Consider the following 6854-nt stretch of genomic DNA (forward strand, 5'->3'; position numbering starts at 1 on the left):
TATGTTAAAATAGCTAGGCTATTGCAACGGTTCTTTACAGCCGTGGCAATAGCTATACCTCTAAGAACATTAGTGTTAAATCCGTGGCAATAGCCTACTCTATTGCAACGGTAATTAGAATACCGTTGCATTAGCCTTTATTAGGCCGTTGCATTTGGTCAAAAATGTAGTAGTGCTCGAAGATGTTTCTGAAGGTAAGGTAAAGCGTTGACCGGCTGTAACAGGTAGACGAAAATCAATCAGCTGCTTGTGAGATGCACAGACTGTTGATCGGATGTACCCACTTGGGAAGCAAGGGAATTTGCTGGAAAAGTACCTGAACGGTTCTTGGAAGTTCTATTTGTTGGGTGCATGGGCGAATGACCGGCTGTAACCACTTGAAAAAGAAGAGGCAGTTCTGGAAGATTCCCAGGCGGTTAAGAGGTTCTCTTGTTTGCGAGTTGCACAGACGGTATACCGGCTATGTCAAGCGGAAATAGCAGGAAATTTTGTGAAGTTAAAGGCAGACGGAATCAGAGTTTCTCTCTAAAGTCTTCTCTTTCTCTCTCTAAGATTTTTTCAAACAAGTCCTAAAATGAGAGGGGGAAGGAGGGGAACCTTACTTATAAAGGGGTTGGGAATAGGGGCATCCCTATAACTTCCCCAGAAGATGAATAGTTAGAGACTGTTCACCCATCCGCCTGTGACACTTGTCACAAACGTGGCATGTCACATGGCCCCTGTGAGGGGAAAATGATTTGGGTAAAAATACCCATGCCATGTTGCCCAATCAGAATGGGACACGTGTCACCTCATGACACACCCAATAAAAGCCACTCACAAATTGACACATGGCACTCGAACTTAGCAAGGTAAAACGACGACCTTTAAGGCCCAATTCCCGAGACAGCCCATCAATCCTAGGTTTTCATAACCTACGATAGTGGCATGAATCCCAAGACTCTATAAATAGGGAGATGTTCTCACCTAGGGAATACACATTCACTTTCACAATCAGTTGCGAAATAGAAGAGAGAGAATTTACTCAGAAACCGAGGCAGTCAATGATTGTTGGATAATTAATTCTCGCATCAGAGAATATTCTCAATCTCGGAATCCGAGAATATACTACTTTACTTTCCCCCACTTTTTACATTCTCCGAACACGTTCTAACTTGATCGTCGGAGGTGGAACTCCACCCAACCGGAGTCTCCGTTGTTATGCAGGTACAGGCGTCCGAAGTCCAGTCTTGGTGTTGTAACTTTCCCGAGGGACATAGAAAACCCTGAAACACTGAGTGTGCATAAGAATGATTTTAATTTATTCATCTATCATATATAAATTTGCATAATAGACATAAATAAATGCATATAAAAAAAATAATAGTATGAGGCACGTAAGTGTACCACCCTATAAGATAAACTATAATTCTCATTTTTAATATAGATTTTGGTACTAATTTTATATGTGTTTAGCCAACCATCATAGGGTTACTCGGTTAGTGTTATAGGGGTTACCCAGTTAGTGTTATAGTTGTTGCTTTGTCAGTGTTGTACTTTGTTATTTAAGGGTTACTAGATAATGTTAGGTTTTACAGTAATTCAACAACAAGAACTACTTAAGAATGTGGGAACAAAACCTAAAAATGATGTATAATTTCAACTTAATTATAAAACAACCAATACTAATCAAAGTATTACAACCAAAGCACCAAAAGATTAATGTATTACAGAAATTACAAAGAAAAACACTAATGTGAAAGATACTAAACTTGCCTCAATTCCAAGCCTTTAAAGATGATCATGAACATGAGAATACCGATAACCACTTGAGTCTCAAACCTTGATACTCTGTATTAGGCGTGTATACACTTTCCTAAAGAGGTTAATTTCCCCCAAAACGGTGCTTGGGTTCAATCCGGAAATCCTCTTTGAGATACAAAAGACAGCACTTCGTTCTTAGCACAAAGAATCGAAATATAGATGATAAATTTACAAATTTGGCTAAATTGATAGATATTTCAACAAGAGTTTGCAAGATTCTTGAGAGAAAAGTGTGGAGAATCCTTGGAGAAGAAAATATAACTGAAGATATCTTTTTTAGGAAAAACTAACTCCCTTTAATAAGAGGAAATAACCGCACGAAAATCGCAGACAAGGGAAGCAGCGCGGGCGCGATTCACGACGGCGCGGGCGCGCCTCCCCGATTCTGCCAAATCCTGCCTTGATCCAGAGAGTTGACGCGATTTTGTCGCGCTTTCAACGCGGGTCGCGCCTACTTGGCGCGGGCGCGCCACTTCAAAATTAAAATTTCTTCACTGGATCCAGCAAGTCAGCGCGATTTTATCACGCCTTGATCGCGGTTCACGCCCTATATAAGAGACGCACAATCCTTACAGATTCATACACTCTAAATTACTAACTGATAAGTATAATAAGACTCTATTCACTTCATCTTAAAGATATAATATTTGGAAAAAATAATTTCATTTAGTATAAATAAGTTCTATTTGGTATTTTTAATTTCAGTTTAGGAAAATGCAATTACTTTAAAGAAGAAATATAATAAAGAAACAATAAAAAAAAATTATCAACAAAAAAATTTCAATTCAATAAAATTAATTTTAGTTCAGTAAAAATAATTTAAGTTCAACAAAAATAATTTTAGTTTAGTAAAAATAGTTTCATTTTAGCAAATATAAGGTGAAGTGAACAGAGCTTAGAAGTTTCTCTATCAATATAATAGGGGTTAGTTAGTTAGTGTCATAGGGGTTACTCTGTTTTTTTTACAAGCGGTCACACGGTGTGACCATCCGCACACAAAATATGTTGTAGATTTTGTATATGTCGTCACGAGTGATATGTAAGAATGATATGCATTTTATTTTTCTTCTCTTATATGCTTGTATATTTAATTTTTTTTATTTACTATTATATATATGCACTAAAAATATAAAATGATTACATATAATTCAAAAAAGACGGATAATCAAATAATTGACAAGCCTAAACATCATTCCGAGGTTAAAGTTTTAGAAAAAAAAATAAATTATACTTCGTACTAAGCTTTAAGTTAGTGGCTTTGCAAATTTTTTAGACGGGTAAATTTTTGATTGTAGAAGGTGCGATAGGTGTGAGGTGATGATCAGGTGAATTCATCATGTAATAAATAAAGGTAGTAAGTGATGGGACCAAAAATCCTATCTTTAAAAATTTGATGTTAAACTTTAAGTGTTTTTAGAAGCCGTAGAGGAGAAAAAAGATACGAAAATATAAGTGATATACGAAGTACAATATATAATGATCATGTTATTATAATGGTAAACTTTTCCAAGAATATATTGAGTTAAGAGAACGGAGATAGTCATTTACAAGGCAAATTTTTATATGTGGCTAGCCAAACCATGTGGCAGGGGTTACTCGAGTTACTCAATCAGGGGTTACTTGAGGGGTTCAGTCAGGGGCTACTTGAGGCGTTCGGTCTGGGGTTACTTGAGGGGTTCGGTCAGGGGTTAGTTACTCGGTCATGGGTTACTTAAGGGGTTACTCGGTCAGGGTTTACTCGGTCATGAGTTACTCGATTAGGATTTACTTGAGGGGTTCGGTCAGGGGTTACTTGAGGGGTTCGCTCAGGGGTTAGTTACTCGGTCATGAGTTACTCGGTCAGGGGTTACTCGAGGGGTTACTCGAGTTACTCGTTCAGGGGTTTAATTTACTCGAGGTCAGGGGGGTTCGGTCAGGGGTTACGAGTTACTCGGTTAGGGATTACTTGAGGGGTTACTCGGTCTGGGTTACTTGAGGGGTTACTCGGTCAGAAGTAACTAAAGTAATCCCTGACTAAATAACTCGAGTCATCCCGGCCACACGGTGTGACCAGCCACGCAAAAAATTCCCCATTTAAAAATGAGGTGACCAGTGGCTCAAGTAAAAATGAGGGGAAAAATATGACTTAATGTGGGTATTAATTGTCAGTTCATTGAGCTGAATTATTTTTCAAATCTTTCCATACAATTTAAGAATTAAAAAAAAAGGGTTGTTTTCAAGTAATACTTTGTATGTCAATATTTTGAGGGTTAAAAATATATGATTAAGACATATTTATAAGTAAATTCATTATTACTCATTAAATCATATTATTTTAAAATTTTGTGAAATAAATAAGAGTATCAAGATTTGTAAGCCGTGCATCGCACGAGTGCTATACTAGTTTCAACTATACGCTGATGCAGCCTTACTTTAAAGAAAATTTACATGACAACTTATATTACAATATTATTGAAAACATAAATTTATAAAAATAGAATAGAAGTAAGGGTGAAATACATATTTTAGGGTAACACTAATCTAACTAAGAGTTAATTTACATAATAGAGATATGCTTTTGACCCAAATCACGACTTTTCAAACAGAATTCGTTTACATGAAACTGAAACAATTTAAACTACTTATATGACACTTGTATAATCATAATACAAATTGAAAAATTACTTCCTCCTAAACCTACTTTAGAAGTCCAAAAAAAAAAAAAAAACCTACTTTAAAATATAACTAGGTTAGTCCCGTACGATAATATATATATATATGTATATATATATATATGTATATATATATATTTATATATATATATATATATATATATATATATATATATATATATAATGTAATTATTTGTATGTAATATGTATTTAAGAAAAACATAATGAATCGTGTGCCTTCTCATTAGATAGATTGAGCTATAACGAATAATATGTTATTATATACGGAGTATTATAATCATGTATTATACTATTTGCTTCGTAATTTAAATAAAACTTAAAACTTATTTCTAAGATGTTAGCATTAATTACTGGTTTATCTTTCATTATTATTATTATTATTTTTTTTTTTGAAGAACTAATAAAGAATGGAAACCCCAAAAACATACATACTATAAATGTTTAGAGTAGGAGGAGATAAAAAGTTTCTAGAAAAATGAAATACTCCAACCACTAATTTTTAATTAATTTTTAATCCATGGAAAAATTGTGTAATCAGTCCATTTTATCATAAATTTTCTTAGGATATATCTAATTAATCTACTGATTCCAAACCTTTAATTATCTTGAAAAAAAAATATTGTTACCTAAAGTTTTGGAGGGAAATTTTTTTATGAGAAGTTGACACTTGTATAGTGATGATGTCAACGGTTATTATTTTAGTTACTTTTATAAATGAACTAATAAAGAATGGAAACCCCAAAAATATACAATACTATAAATGTATAGAGTAGAAGGAGATAAAAAGTTTCTAGAAAAATGAAATAGTCCAACCACTAATTTTTAATCCATGGAAAAATTGTGTAATCAGTCCATTTTATCATAATTTTTTTTAAGATATATATATATATATATATATATATATATATATATATATTAAAATTCAATGGGAAGACATGAGCCCGCCACGTGTCATCATGAATAAGCAGATGATATGGCGCCATGTCATACAATTACTATAGTTCATTAAAAAAAATAATGAATTGTTAGCATTAATGTTCAAACCTATGGCCCCATGCTTATTAAACTTTAATTTCAACCACTGCTCCAATGACACTAGGGGTGAAAGTTCGGTATTCGGTTTGGATTTTGAACCAAACCGAATCCAAACCGAATTAATTCGGTTTTGAAATTTTCAAACCGAATCCAAACCGAACTAGATTTGAAACCGATCCAATCCAAACCGAAATTTAAAAACCTAATTCGGTTCCAAACCGAAAATCGAACTTTTAAGGGGATTTTTCCAGATTGTTGAAGAAAAATATTTTTTCAAAAAAACAGTCAAATTTACAATGAATAGATCTAAAAAAATAATAATAATAAAAAGAAGTAATACACTAACACAACTATAATAATTTTATAAATTGTATTGATTACAAGACTAACATCTACAACTATAGATTATATAAAGGATAATTAAAAAAATCAAGGATAACCCAGAAAATTTATGGTGGTGGTGATTGATGAGCGACGATGAACACAAGCGGCGACGAACACGAATAGCGGTAGAATAAGGTGACAAATCGTGACTGAAGGAGTGATGGAGGTGGTGACCGGACTGAGGAAGGTGGTATCGTGGTGATGACAAACACCGGAACACAAGCTGCTTTTAGAAATCGTGACTAGATCGAGGGAGCACAAACACGAACTGTCGAACTGATGAAGGTGGTTGTGAGATACGTACTGAGGAAGGTAGTTGTCGGAGTTAGTGAGGAGGTGGCCGGAGTGAGTGAGGTGTTGAGAGAGGAATGGAGGATAAGGGTTTTGGTGAGGAATAGTGGAAGGCCGCAGAAATGAGAACTGACTAAGTGAGAAGAGTGAAAGAAGGGAAGTAAAAAATTAGGGTTTTGCTTTATATATGTAGGGGATATCCGGATATATGGGCTGAGAATCTTTGGGCTTTAAAACTTCGGTTTGGATTTCGGTTTTCGGTTTTTGAAAGCCCCAAACCGAATCCAAACCGAAATATTTCGGTTTCAATTTTTTGAAACCGATCCAAACCGAAAACCGAAAAAAACCAAACCGAATTTCTAATTCGGTTTGGTTTGGTTCGGTTTTCGGTTTTTGTCCATATCACTTTCACCCCTAAATGACACATCTCATATCTACAATGTTTTATTAAAAAGAGTTAATCATATTCATAAACTTGAAGTCGAACAAAGCACATTAATAATTTTAAATACTAGATATTGGATAATATATTTTGATGTTCAATAATCATTGAAAAAATATATTTAAATAGTACGAGTACTGAACTAAATGTTGTTGGAATAAAGTAAGGGAATTCAAGGCATCAGGTTCAGCCGCCCGATCGGACGCGTGTTGGCCTGTTGGACTCCA

Source organism: Chenopodium quinoa, unplaced genomic scaffold, assembly GCF_001683475.1.
Source record: "Chenopodium quinoa cultivar QQ74 unplaced genomic scaffold, ASM168347v1, whole genome shotgun sequence".
Lineage (NCBI taxonomy): Eukaryota > Viridiplantae > Streptophyta > Magnoliopsida > Caryophyllales > Amaranthaceae > Chenopodium > Chenopodium quinoa.